Raw genomic sequence first — 15,378 nt, 5'->3', positions numbered from 1 at the left:
GGACGGACCTGCTAATGACTGTATAAGAAGCAGGAGACGGGTAAGCGGGCCTCTCACAATTGTGACAAGGTTATCTGGGTAATATTTTCATCTGCTGCAGGGATATTAATTGGAGTTGTTATAAATGAAGTCTCAACTCAATCTGAATTTAGTAATATTTATAAAAGGAATATTTATAAAAGGCAAGTAAACAGCGCTGGGTGCGCGGGGAGTCTACACTCTACCAACACACACACACAAACATCAAACTTTCTAAATATACAGAACATTGCTTTTACATACCAAACCCGAGTATGCCTATACATATTGTTATAAATGGCTCAGGATTCAAATTAGGATTAAATAAAAAAAATAGGATTTATTGAAAGAATATAAAGGAATAGAGGTAAGCAAACAGCGCTGGGTGCACCGGGAGTCTCCACTCCACCAGTTACATCAAGCAGCTGATTTTTATGCTCCTAGACTAATACATATTCATTACTACTTCTAAAAAAAATAGATTATTAAAATTAGCTTCCGGGGTGCAGTCCCTCCTACTGGAGCATGCGCAGTCTCCTCTGGGGTCTCTTCTGGGGGTCTCTAGGGGTCTTTCATGCTGAAGGCTCGTAGTCTTCCTCTCCCCCTTTGTACTTACTTGGCACCATACCAAGTTTATAGAACATTCTCTTCAAGACTTGTCTCCCAGCCGTCCTTCAGCTTCTTTTTCCTTCCTCTTAATCTCTCGGCCCCCCCTAACCAGATACCAAAGATCCGCATAGTATCCCATAACAGTCACTAGTTGTTATCAGTTGTTCTGAAACTCCCAGACATCAAACACAAACAGCTTCACGAGTAATTAAAACATTCTTCCCCAGCCATTCACAGACACATCTATAGCAGTGTTAGAAATAGAAGTCCGGAATAACAAAAGCAAACAGGTTCATAAATTTAAGGAGTGATAAATTGACTAGAATGAGCGGGAGACTGGGACACACTGCAGCTGTGGTTCAAGAATTGAATTGCCAGTGCAGGGCCCAGAGGCAGACAGGATTCAAACAGAATTGTTCTTTATGGACACGAACTGTTAAAACATTCCTCACAATATGTACAATCAGGAAAGGTAACAAACAATCCTTTAAGTCTGTTACTATCAATGTCCATGACTGGGGGAGCATAGCTGGCCTGGTTGAAGTGCTCCCATATCTTCCATGACTTATAACAGCCTCCATTTTCCATTCCTTTTCTTGAATACAAACACCAGAGAATTCCAGGGCTAGTCATGGGAACAATATGTCTCACTTTATGTTGTTAAGCAACTCAGCCTTCAGGCACATTGATCGCCTCATGAAGATAGGTTTGGCCAAACTCAGCAAACCACTCAAAGAAGCTCGTACAGAAAGTCACTGGAAACAGGCGCACTGGAGCTGGAGAGAAGCTCAAGCTGAGAGAAGCAGACCCGCGCACACAACTGCCTCTCGCTGGTAAGCAGCTGCGCATTATGGGGAATCATACGTCCTTAGAAACAAAGACTGTCCTGTTAACCTTACAGCTTATTCTCATTATTAACAATCGGACATTTTATGATCTTGAGATATGGGACCAAATTGAGGTCAAGGTGTGGGACTCTGCAACTAAAAACGACAAGGTTGCAGTGGGATTGCTCGGCACCTGGCGAGCAGTCTCTGAGGCTTTAAAGAGCCATGTGGGACTACAATCACAAATGTGTGGTTTGCCAGATAGTGAGGGAGCTGCGGGCTCCTTTACTGATCCGACTGCTACTCCATCGGCCCCTCTGCTGCTACAGCCATCGAAGGCTTTTGCTGTTACGCCCCCTGGTGACCTGGACGTGCCTTTTGACCCAGGCCCTATTGGCCTTGAAAAGGAGATGGATATGTTTTTTCTTCGATAAGAATAGGATACATAAGGCCCGAAGGCTGAGTTGCTTAACAACCTAAAGCGAGACATATTGTTCCCTTGACTAGCCCTGGAATTCTTCGGTGTTTGTAATCAAGAAAAGGAATGGAAAATGGAGGCTATTATATGAGCTGAGAAAAATTAATGACGATATGGGGAGCACTTCAACCAGGATTACAAACTCCAACTATGCTCCCCCAAGTCCTTAGTAATAGACTTAAAGGATTGTTTGTTAAACACCTGACAGAATTCAGAAAACTTTCCCATGTTTATGTTTCAATTGATACCTTTTCTGATTGTACATATTTATCGGTGTACTTGGGTTTCTTGTGAATATGTAAAAGCAATGTTCTATATATATTTAGAAAGTTCGACAGTTGTCTGTGCACGTGTGGTGGTTTTACTCGGGTGGGCAGCCAATCTCCACCACGACCGCTCTCTCACTCCCCCTCTCCTCAAAGAGGAAGGGGGAGAAAATATAACAGAGAACTCGAGGTTTGAGATGAGAAATGTTTAATTAAAGGGTGTCCTGGTTTCAGTTAGAACAGAATTAATTTTCTTCCTAGTAGCTGGTGGAATGCTGTGTTTTGGCTTAGGATGAGAAGAGTGCTGATAACACCCCGATGTTTTAATTGTTGCAGAGCAGTGCTTATACCAAGCCAAGGACACCTCAGCCTTTTGCTCTGTCCTGCCAACAGGCAGGCTGGGGGTGCAGTAAGAGCTGGGAGGGGACAGACCCAGGACAGGTGACCCGAACTAGCCAAAGGGGTATCCCATACCATCTGACGTCATGCTAAACAATATATAGGGGTGGCTAGCCGGGGGGAGGGGGCCGGACTGCTCGGGGTTAAGCTGGGCATTGGTCAGCGGGTGGTGAGCAATTGCATTGTGCATCACTTGTTTGTACATATTATTATTACTTTCCTATTATCACCATTGTAGTATTATTATTATTATTGTTATTATTATTTTTGTTATTATTATTTTCCTGTCTTATTAAACTGTCTTTATCTCAACTCACGGGCTTCACTTTCCATTTCTCTCCCCCGTCCCAGAGAGGGAGGGGGGAGGGTGAGCGAACGGCTGCGTGGTGTTTAGCTGCCAGCCGGGTTAAACCACGACAGTCTTTTTTTTTTTTTTTTTTTTTTTTTTTTTTGAGATAAAGACAGTTTAATAAGACAGGAAAATAATAATAATAATAATAATAATAATACAATGATGATAATAGTACTACTAATAATAATATGTACAAACAAGTGATGCACAATGCAATTGCTCACCACCCGCTGACCGATGCCCAGCTTAACCCCGAGCAGTCCGGCCCCCTCCCCCCGGCTAGCCACCCCTATATATTGTTTAGCATGACGTCAGATGGTATGGGATACCCCTTTGGCTAGTTCGGGTCACCTGTCCTGGGTCTCTCACCTCCCAGCTCTTACTGCACCCCCAGCCTGCCTGTTGGCAGGACAGAGCAAAAGTCTGAGGTGTCCTTGGCTTGGTATAAGCACTGCTCTGCAACAATTAAAACATCGGGGTGTTATCAGCACTCTTCTCATCCTAAGCCAAAACACAGCATTCCACCAGCTACTAGGAAGAAAATTAATTCTGTTCTAACTGAAACCAGGACAAAGGGAAAGGGAATGGGGAGAAAAAGAAACAAAAGAAACAATAAGGCCGTGCGGAAGCACAGAGAGAAGGGAAAAAAAATAAAATTATTCTCTTCTTCCCATCAATGAGCGATGTTCGGCTACGTCCTGGGAAGCAGGGCCTCAAAACGCATAGCGGTTGTTCAAGAGGAACAGCCCCCTCCCCCACGAGAGCCCTCCTTTTTATTGCTGAGTGTGACATCAGGTGTTATGGAATATCCCTTTGGTTGGTTTAGGTCAGCTGCCCTGGTGATGTCCCCTCCCCATCACTTGCCCACCCCCAGCCTGCTGGCTCTTGGGGGCTTGGAAGGAGTCCTGATGCTGTGCCAGCACTATGCAGCAATAGACACGACACTTGAGTAATATCAGTACTGTTCCAGCTATGAGTGCAGAGCACAGCACTGTGTGAGCTGCTGCAGGGAAAAGTGACTTCATCCCAGACAGACCCAACACAACATCCACCCCTTATTCCATAACATTTTTGTCTTAGACTGAGGTCCCACGCAGTTTAGTATATAGATATTCTTATCACCATTGTTCTCTGTCCATTGAAGTATTTATACATCTGTACTTCCTTTCATTCTATAGGTCTTTCCCCAAAATTTTCTTAAAACTGTTGATGGTTTCAGCTTCATCTGTCAAAGTGGTCACTCAGGGCAGGCGAAGTTGGTTTTCTTGACACCAGCACCAGCTTAGCTCACATCACTGTTGCACTTGCCTGGTTCCTTGAAAGGTTGACCTGTCATTGGTTCTGCAGTGTCCTCCTACAACACATAACTTGGATTACAGATTAATTTTCTGCCAGTGTTAAATCTCCTTGAGGCACACACCTGATATCCCCATCTTTCTGTATAACCCACCAGGTTATTACCCACCTGGTCCTTGGACGAAGACAATCCCATGAGTGGGTTTGCCTTTTCCCATGGCAGGGGCAACCCGCACCGTCTTCCCCCTCCACTTCCCTACATGCACTACAGGGACTTTAGCTTCTCCCACAGTGTGTAGGGGTTTTGTTTCAGCAGGACCAGGACGGCTGTCAGACCCCCTGTTGTTAACTAGCCAAGTGGCCTCTGGTAGATTTATATCCCAGTGTTTCCATGTCCTAGCACCCAATGCTCGTAGCATAGTCTTTCACAGTCCATTGTACCTCTCAACCTTCCCAGAGGCTTGTGGGTGATAAGGGATGTGATACACACACTCAATGCCATGTCTCTTGGCCTGAGAGAGGGAGTTAGGAGAATACAATAACTCACTAATCTTTTAGAAAATAATTTACTAACTTTTAGAAAAGGGGGAACTGAGAGAGGGAGTTAGGGGCAAGTAGAGATAGAGTGCTGACAGCATGAAACTAGGATGGTGCAAATTAATTAAAGCAAGAAGCCTTGGGCCTCTTTACCAAGGTCAGCCTCCTAATAAGAGTGTGAGCCTATCTTAAGAAACTGGTAGAAACTGGTCCTGCGGATGGACAAGAGCCAAGGAGCAACTGAGTCTGCGCAAAGACAAGATGTCAACCATCAGTGATGAGGAAGAGTCATCAATCTTCATCCCCACGACCCCCGACAACCACCACCAGGAGACACTGCGCAAGCGCAGATGGAAGGAGTTTATGGAAATGACTCCTTGGAACTAATTTTAATATGAAGCAGGGACAGGTTATGAATATGTATAGGTGTATTGTGAAACTTCATGCATATGTAACTCTTTACTGCATAGAACCAAGGCAAGTTGCCGCGTCAGGTGCGCACAACATTGGTGGGACTTGATTTAAAGATCAAAGCTGAAATTTCCTTAAGTGGTATATTCTTTATTGCAGCGCTGGATGCACGGGGGATCTTTCCGCCTATCGTGCATGTTCGAAATGACAAACTATCTCGTATTTATACAGCGAAACAATGAATATCCATTTAGCAGCTATACATATTCATTACCTAACCCCGCCTACCCTCGCTTCGTATGCTAATTAGCTTATCAGTCCTTGCGCTTGCGCAAAGCCTTCCAAGAATTGTGGGGCAGGGTCTCCAGGATGTGGGCAGTGGTCTTTGGGAGGAAGGCCATAGGTCTTCCTCGTAATGCACTTTCTTAATCAGTTGTTTTCCAAGCTGTAAAAATGCTGAGTTGTCTTTCGGTTTAACTGAGGGTTGGCAGACAACAGGATGTCTCAGTTAACAAGACATAACAGACAGTTGACTCAAGTTATCTCAAGTCTCAGCCTGACTGAGTGTTAATGGATAACGGGATGTTTTCAAATAACAAAATGCTTAAACGTAACAGAAGGTCTACAGATAACAAGATGTTGTTTACTTTGTCCTTGCTAACTTTTAATCACAAGTTCTATTCTATCCTAAAGTAAGTTTATACAATATCATTCCACAAGTTTTATTCTATCCTAAAGTGAGTTTATACTCTATCATTCCCCCCTTTTCTGGAAAATCTAGTAAATTCTTTTACTTAATACGAAAATTTTCTTCCCAGTCTTTATGATATGTACCCCTCAATACCTTACCATGCACATTTGTCAAGGAGGTTAACATGGACATTCGTTGTAACAATTTCCAATTCCAAACAAGTAATACAAAAGACAATATTAAACTTATACCAACTAATATCAATAAATCAATAATTGGGTGACTCAATGTGTTCAAAATTCCAGTTACAGTTGGCGACCATCCAAAAAGTGTATCCCACCAGTTGTGACTTGTGTCTCGTTTTACTCTTTGCAAAACTCTGCTTATTTCCTTTGTATCATGATGGACAGTAATTAGAGTCTTCTCTCCATTTTCCTGAATGCCTTTTAAAATTTTAATCAGGTCTAGTTGCTTCACTAGTGTGAGGTTCATCCCAATAGGTGTAGGTAGTAACTTATGATACGTTGTGTTGTTAGACTTGATCAGCTGGTGGGATACCACTGGTGCCAAATATAGAATATCACACCCGACGATTCTAACAAAGTTACAAATACAAAAATTAGAATGACTTTTGCTATGGAGAGTTATATTCTCCTTGTCTATTTCTACAAAATCACAAGCAGTTCTTAAACACACGCACCCTTGACCAACATATACAAACACAGTCTTTTGACTAGTATTTGGATGAATTTCAAAGTGGCAGATACCTTGCTTGGTGTCAAAACATACATCCTGAGCATCAATTGTATTACTTTCACAAATAAATCCTTGTTGTTCCCGGGTAACACATGATTCTAGATTTACAGACTGCCATTTCCCATTCTCCATTTGTGCCCATGTTCTATGCTCCGAAGGATAAAGCACTGTCTTCTCATGGTTTAATCCTAGTGCAAGGATCGGGTGAATAACATGAACTCTAGCATTACATATAGTAAGCACGAAGGCAGTAGCCCCGTTAACAACGGGATCATAAGTAAAATTCACCAGGGTCCACCAAGACTGGAACTTCTTCTCAAAATCATTGGCATTGTCCCAAACTGCCTTTCGGATTTCAGCTGGAAAAATGCCTTCACTTCCTTCCCTAATAATCAGGGCAGCCATTGCCTGCAACCATAACTATGCTTGCATACAACCAAGAGCTAAAGATACATTATCTTGAACCATACTAAGTGCATCTATTATTAGTTTGTGGTCTTAGTCTTCAGCCTTTTCCCATCTCGGTAACACCTTTGAAACTTGCCATTGGCTAGTTCCCAATGCCAATAAGGATGATTGTAAGGGTTGTTTTAGTTTTGTCAAATCACTTGTTGCTGTGGCTAGCTTATTCATTAATATTTCTGAATCAATTCCATTTAAAACTCCTAACCCTGTTCCTAGCATTCCAGTTAAGTCTCTTCATGTCCTGCCCCTGAAGTGTACTTGCTTTTGTGACCATATTGTCCAGTCTTCAAATGATGTTCTTAAGAAAGGAGAACAGGCTGGGTGAACTGCCGAGATGTTGATTTGTATTAGTAATTCAATATGCTTGAGTGACCATTCTGGATTAAATAACAATTGTTGTTGGCCTGTGTTCCTTACTACATACGGGCCTGTTTCATAAATTTTGGGTTCCAGTTTGATTAGAGGTGGGGCATGGGTTATAGAGGGTCCCACTCTTGTAGGAAGTGCCACATATATTGTAAAATTTAACATGATGCCCTCACCATTATTGACTTTGAACTGTTGGCCATTATTATTATTCCAAAACCAGCTGATTTCTACATTCTCTGTTAATATAAAATTATACCAGCAATCCAATTTACCTGGGCGAATACAACCCTCTTGTTGTTCATTTTTGGAAATCGGTTTAACTAAAATCCCCGTTGCTTTCTCGTCAGTCGTTCCATTAAACATTCAACACCCTATTTTAATTTCATCCCCTATGGTTCTTTGGTGTGTCCACCCTTCCCCTAATTTTCGCCATTCTGATGGTTTATATAGTTACCATTTGTTCGCCATATGACCATGATTGATAACTTTCCATTAAGATTCTTATCCTCTGTTGTTACGGCTTCATTCCAAGGCCACCCACCATTCTCTATTATCGTAGAGGCACCTTCTTGAATCACAATTACAACTATAAGCCATAAAAACAAAACAATTCTATGAACGAATCTTCTGCCAACCATATTACCAAATACTCCCAACCTTAATGTCCTCATTTTGTTCGACTAAGCTTTAGTTTCAGTTCGTCGTCACCTGGTGTTACTTTCCAAGGAGCTCCTGGAGCCTTCTTCACTCGGGAATAGTGGATCCAAGCGGCTTGTTCTCTAATCTTGATAGCAGTGTGAGTTGTCAGCAACACTTGATACGGTCCATTCCATTTTTCCTCTAGGGATTGTCCTGAAAACGTCTTTATATATATAATCCCCGGGCTTAAAGGGGTGGATTGGTTGATCCAACCCTCTAGCCCTGGTCCCTAACACAAATTAAGGTACTTTATTTAATTGTTTCTGAAGTTCAGTTATATAAGCATATAAATATTCTGATCCCAGCTGCATTAGATCCTCTCCACTAAATAGAAATTGCTATGGCCTTCCATATAAAATTTCAAAGCGGCTCAAATTCTCTTTTACTCTAGGTTTAACTCTGATTCTATGTAATGCTAAAGGAAGGGATTTTAGCCATGACAAATTAGCTTCTTGTCCGATTTCAGCTATTTGTTGTTTAATTAAATGGTTCATTTTTCTACCTGTCCACTTGCCTGTGGTCTATAAGGAGTATGCAGTTGCCAATCTATCTTTAGAATCTTACTTATCTGTTGTACCACTTGCACACAAAAATGTGAACCTCTCTCAGAAGACATTGCTACTGGAATCCCAAAGCATGGTATTATTTCATTTAACAAGACTTTAACCACTTCTCTTGCTTTGTTTGTTTGATAAGGAAAAGCTTCGGGCCATTCTGAAAGCCTTTCAGTCAGAACCAGTAAAAAAACAATACCCCCCTTTTCTAGGGAGTTCTGAAAAAATCAATTTACCACTGTTGTCCCAGATAATTTCCTTTACCAATTATTCCAAATTTTATTCTATTCTTAGTATTGGGGTTGTTACATAAACAGATGCTACATTGTTGAGTTACTCGTTTTATTGTTGTGTATAAATTTCCTCCCGCTAATATCTGACTCATGCTCTTATGCAATGTGTCAGCTCCCCAATGTGTTTTATTGTGTTCTGTAAGAACTATGGGCCATATCAAATTAGAGGGTATTATTACACAGTTATCTTTTAAATATACTCATCTATCTGGTTTCATTTTACCTTTCAAATCTTCAATTAATTTTAAGTCTTCTTTTGTATAATTTGGCTTTTTGGTTCATGTATATAGTTTGGATTTTACCGTCTGGTATCAAAGACAATGCCTTCACCTCAGTTATTTCAGCTGCCTGTTTAGCCTCCTGATCTGCCAATCGATTTCCAATTTCAAAATCGGCGTTCCCCTTTTGGTATCCCCGAGAATGCATGATAGCTACCTTTTCTGGTTGTTTTACAGCCTCTAACAATTTTAAAATTTCTTCAGCATGTTTTATCTGTTTTCCCTGAGTGGTCAGCAATCCACGTTCTTTCCAAATCGCTCCATGAGCATGTACCATGCCAAATGCATATTTAGAATCTGTCCAAATACTTATTTTCCTTCCTGCTGCTAGTTCCAGTGCTCGCGTAAGTGCAATTTCCTCTGCTTTCTGGGTGGACGTCCCAGGGAGTAATGGTTTGGACTCGATTACCTATTGAGCAGTTGTAACAGCGTATCCTGCCTTATGTTGTCCTTGTTTCACAAAGCTGCTTCCATCAGTATACCAAGATTCATCAGCATCTTCTAAAGGTTCTTCCTTAAGATCGGGTTGACTAGAATACACAGTCTCCATTGTTTTATAGGTTCATCCAGAGTTCCGCTAAGGAAAGAAGCTGGATTTGCGACATTAGTGACCACAATTTCCACATCATCTTGTTCCACTAATATTGCTTGATATTTTAAAAATCTTTGTGGTGAAAGCCAATGGTTTCCTTTTTGTTCCAAAACTGTTGAGACCGTATGGGAGACTAACACTGTCATTTTCTGTCCCATTGTAAACTTCCGAGCTTCTTGTATATTGATAACAACAGCTGCAACAGCTCGAAGGCATCCGGGCCATCCTTTACTTACTTCATCTAATTGTTTAGAGAAGTAAGCTACTGCTCGTTTATAGGGACCCAATCTTTGTGCTAGTACTCCCAAAGCTATCCCTTGTCTCTCATGAGAAAACAACCAAAAGGGTTTTGAGAGATCTGGTAATCCCAAAGCCGGAGCTTGCATTAAGTTGTTTAAAGGCGTTTCGTGCTTCTCCAGTCCAGACTAACTTTGACTGATTACTCTTTATCAATTCATATAGAGGCTTTACCATTAGTCCATAATTATAAATCCAAAGGCGACACCAACCAGTCATTCCTAAAAAGGTTCGTAGCTCCTTTACCGTTTGGGGTTCTGGAGTCCGGCAAATGACCTCCTTACGTTCAGTTCCTAGTTCTCGCTGACCTCCCGAAATTCCAAATCCCAAGTAGGTCACGCGTTGTTGAACCAGCTGGACTTTCTGTTGAGAGACTCGATATCCATTTAAACCCAGAAAATTAAGGAGACTTATAGTCCATTGAATACAACTCTCTTTAGTCTCGGTAGCTATTAAGAGATCATCTACGTATTGTAACAAAGCCCCTTCAGTGTCCGGAGGTATCCAAGTTTCAAGTTCCTTTGCTAATTGGTTTCCAAAAATAGTGGGACTATTCTTGAATCCTTGAGGTAGCACTGTCCACGTAAGCTGTGTCTTTCTGCCTGAGTCAGGGTTTTCCCATTCAAAGGCAAATAGGTTTTGGCTTTCAGTGGCTAAAGGTAGGCAGAAGAAGGCATCTTTTAAATCCAGTACGGTAAACCAGACTTGACTATTCCTTAATTTAGTCAGCAAAGTATAAGGGTTTGCCACTACTGGATGTATATCCTCGGTGATCTTATTTATGGCCCTCAGATCCTGAACTAGCCTATATCTTTTTCCATCTGCCTTTTTAATTGGCAATATGGGTGTATTGTATTCTGATTCGCATTCAATCAATAATCCATACTGTATAAATCTATCAATTATCTCTTTAATTCCTTTCCTATCTTCTATCCTCAAAGGATATTGCTTAACCTTAACGGGTTTCTCTCCTGGCTTTAATTTAATAATTATTGAGGTCACATTTTTAGCTCTTCCAGGGACCTCAGTGGCCCAAACTCCTGGATATACTTGATTTATGATCTCTAAGGGTATTTGACTTTTAGGGTCCGTTTGCATTAGTGCAAGGCTTAACACATTTATTAGTTGTTCTTCTCCTATCCTTAATTCCATTTTCCTTTTTTCAAAGATAATTTCTGCTTCTAATTGTTCTAACAAATCTCAACCTAATAGAGATTTTGGAGATCCAGGTAGATATAAAAACCTATGTATTCCCATTTGTTTCCTGTTATAAATGAGGTCTGAATTTTGTAATGTTTATAAAACAAATATTTCTAAAAGGTATATAAAAGCAAGTAAACAGTGCTGGGCGCGCAGGGAGTCTATGCTCTACCGACACGCACATCCAACCATCAAACTTTCCAAATATATATATGACATTGCTGTTACATATTTACAAGAAACCCGAGTACGCCTATACATATGGATATCCTATCCCCGCTTCATATTATAATTCTCTTTGTGGTGGTCGTTGTGGGTGAAAGGCTCACAGTTTCCCCATCACCATTAGCAACCTTTTGTTCCAGACTGCAGGAGCGGCTTCGACTGTCTCCCTCTTCTTCTACACATGCTCTGCCCACCACAAGGTTCCCAAAAGCAACAAAATGTGATTGCTTTTCCCGCGTTTTGTTAACACTGGAAACCACACTAAACAATAAATGTTAACAGTTCTAACCAGCAACCCCCCCCCCCCCCCCCCCCCCCCCCCCCCCCCGCAACTTCTGTGCCTTAACAGAGGGGAAAACAAGCAATCCCAAATGGCAGGGCGTCGCCTCAATCACCCTTCTTTATTTCCTCTAAACTCTTTACATTCCTGATGACCTCATCGTTAAAGAGTTTGATGTTATCACCAACCAGGAGGCTTTCCGACCCCCATTGCCACATTCCCAAATCTCCCCCTTCTTTATTAATATCAACCATTTTTCTGACACGAATTACCACTCCATATATAACATGATGGTATGAGCAGGAATTGCAAGGGGCCTCTCTGTGTGATTGTGTAATTGTGCTGTGTGAGTGAGATGCAGTGTCGCTGCGAAGCGAGTGCGGAGTTCCGATCCACAATTCCATATTCTCCGCGAGGGGATCGGCCGGAGACGAACAAAACACGTGTCAGACCTAAAAGAAGTGCTGTTTTATCCAAGTGTTGGTGATGCCAAATATATGGGCCCAGCGGTGTATCTTGTGATCCTATTTTTTGCTCTTAAATGTTTTGAGTGTGACAAGGAGGAAGGCAGGACCATTATCTAAGTAACAGTTTAAAAGTTTAGCGGTGGTATTTGTTCAGTTTCCCAAGTACTGGAGAGGGGGAGGGGGCTGACTGATTATCAAAGCAGTAGAACGGAGAGAGTCATTTCTTTGGTGGTTCGGGCTTGAGCCCTGGGAATTTGTTAAGAAGGGGGAGAGCGAATTTATTTAGGCCTCAATACCCTTTTAAACCCCCATATTGACAGATACACAGGAGTGATTCCTTGTTTTGTATGGGCTTACTAACAAAGTGCATGAGAAAAATTGGCATTCGGTTTGAAATTCGGTCCTGTTGAAAAGTAAATTTTGTGGAAAAGGTGGTAATGTTTGTCTAGAAGACAGAAGGCTGAGTGCTTCGGATGTTTTCCCGAAGTCCCTTGGATTTGTGATTGGAACGGGGCTCATTAATAATCTGAAATAGTAAAATTTGTATGTGGGAAGAAGAGTTTAATCCCAGAGAACTGGGACATTTGGGAAGAAGATTAGGAAAAGATAGTAAAAACCTGCAGTAAAAAGGTTTGTGTGGAAATTGAAAGAAGGGGCAGTAACTAATATAAATAAATAAAAGGCAATGGGAAATCAAGGAAATGGGTATTATGCAAAACAAAGACGTTTTAAAGAAAGCCTCCTTGGGTGCATATTGGCGCATTTGAAGGATATTGTTAGAACTGGGGGGCACAAAGCAAGAGGACTTTCACTAAGTATTGCAATCAATGGTGGCCACTATATAAGATAAATGGCCACTTTATGGATCAATCAACTGTAACATTATCTTGCAATTAATGTTGTTTTTGAGGAGAGAAGGAAAATAGGATGAAATATAGTATACTGATATGTTGTTTCAGCATCTTAGAGGGAAAAGGAATGGAATTAAGTTGGCCCCTGACTGAGCCTTTGGTGCTGGCATGAGAAAAGTACAGGCTGGAGAAAGATAAAGGAAGTGTTAAAAGGGTTGTTGAAGGTGTTAAAGGTTGTGTGGCATGTAGTATTTGACAGAGCTGTTTGAAGTTGAATGAGCAGGGAAAGGGGATGTAGGAATGTTAATGTTCTGCCTCAACCCGAGGCTGAGATCTCAAAATCACAGGTGTGAGCCCTCTGGGGCAGAGGGACCATGATGGGTCCGAGAGAATTGTCATGGAAACAGAAAAGCAGCTAAATTTTAAAACAACCTGAGTTTATGTGTGAGCTCAGATTGTCAGTGGAGCCACTCAGGGAACTGTAGACAATTGCATTCCCCTGACCGACCCCCCACTGAGACCCTAATCACCCCGGAAATTATGAACAGTTATGTAAATACCAAAATCTGGTTAAATTGGGAATTGAGAATCTGTTCCAACAAGGTCCAAAATAAACCCCTATGGAATTTCTGGACCAACTTTGAAATGCAGTGGGGAAAAAAAAAAAAGAAAAAAAAGAAAAAAAAAATTGGGACCTGGCTTCATAAAACAGAAGCAAGTGGCTAGCCTCTTTCTAGGGCAACCAGACCCTGATATCAGAAAGAAATTGTCTTAGGTTGCAGGATAAACTTACAACAGTCAGGAATGACGGGGACCTGGGGCATCTAACCTAGCAGGTCCACTAGTTGAAATAAAGCTAGGAAACGAAGAGAGAGGCTTGAAATTTTTGTTGGTTACGGGAGCTTCTTTCTCTGCGTTAATTAGTCTGTAAATGTAATAGGAGCAACTGGCCAACAGGAAAAGGTGTGGGTTTTTTTTTTCAATGCTTGAAATTTAAATTGGGAAAAATGATTGGAATTACAAACTGAGAAAAACAGTCAAGTTTGGTTCATGGTACTAGATTTAAAGGATGCCTTTTTCTGCCTGCCCGTGGCAACTGAAAACCAGAAACTCTTTGCCTTTGAGTGGGAAAATAATAATAGAGGATGGAAAACTCAGCTTACTTGGACAGTGTTACCACAGGGGTTCAAGAATAGCCCCACCATATTCGGGAACTGTGATCTTGAAGCCTGAAAGACCCCTTTGGGAAAAGGAGATGTTGTTGCAACATGCAAATGATTGCTACTGAAGAAGAAAAGGAATATGTATAATGGACTATTAGTTTACTAATTTTTTCTGCACTAATACTCTGAACCCAGCCTCTTTCCTGAGTAACAGAGTTTCCAGATTACCCATTCATGATTGCATCAAGACCGCGGACACGGTATACTCCAGCTGACCAGGCTTAAAGGATATACCACTAGAAGATATGGAGGATTGGTATATAGATGGCAGCAGCTTCGTATGCCAGGGACTTCGCCTCACAGGATATGAGGTAACAAACATCAGCCCAAAAGGTGGAAATCATTGCCTTGATAAGAGCTTTTGAGCTGGCAAACATTTGGACAGATTTGAAATATGCCTTTGGTGTGGTGCATGCACACAGGGCAATTTGGAAGGAGAGAGGACTTTTATCTTCCTCAATTAAACATGCAGAAGAGATACTGCTGTATACCTGCCTACATCAAGCAGAAGATACTGATATTGAAAGGGGAAATAGATTGGCTGATGCAGGAGCCAAAGGGGTGGCAGAACGGGCATCTGATTGTGGAGTCCGTTTTCTGCAAGTCAGGCCCAGGAGGTGACCAAATTGTTTCGGAAGTGACTCCCATTTTTGGACTCAATTCTCTCTGTTATACCATGTTGCCACAGCACTTGTCTTTCCAGGCCCAAGATAGTGTTTCAGGTTGTGGCATGGTTTACTGGATATGTTTCCAGCCACCCAGTAGTTGCTTCTACCATGGTAAGCATGTACCGTTTGCCTTGGCAGGTTTGTGGGAGTGGTCCAATGTAGTCAATCTGCCAAGCCTCACCATATAGAAATCCAAACCACCTCCCCCTATTCCAGGGAGACTTTACCCTCATAGCTCATTTGACTGCAGCACAGGTGTCACACTCATGGGTAACCT

This window comes from Aythya fuligula, chromosome W (assembly GCF_009819795.1).
Source record: "Aythya fuligula isolate bAytFul2 chromosome W, bAytFul2.pri, whole genome shotgun sequence".
In the NCBI taxonomy this organism is placed as follows: domain Eukaryota; kingdom Metazoa; phylum Chordata; class Aves; order Anseriformes; family Anatidae; genus Aythya; species Aythya fuligula.
The sequence above is the reverse complement of the archived record's forward strand: the minus strand, read 5'-3'. Positions refer to the sequence as shown.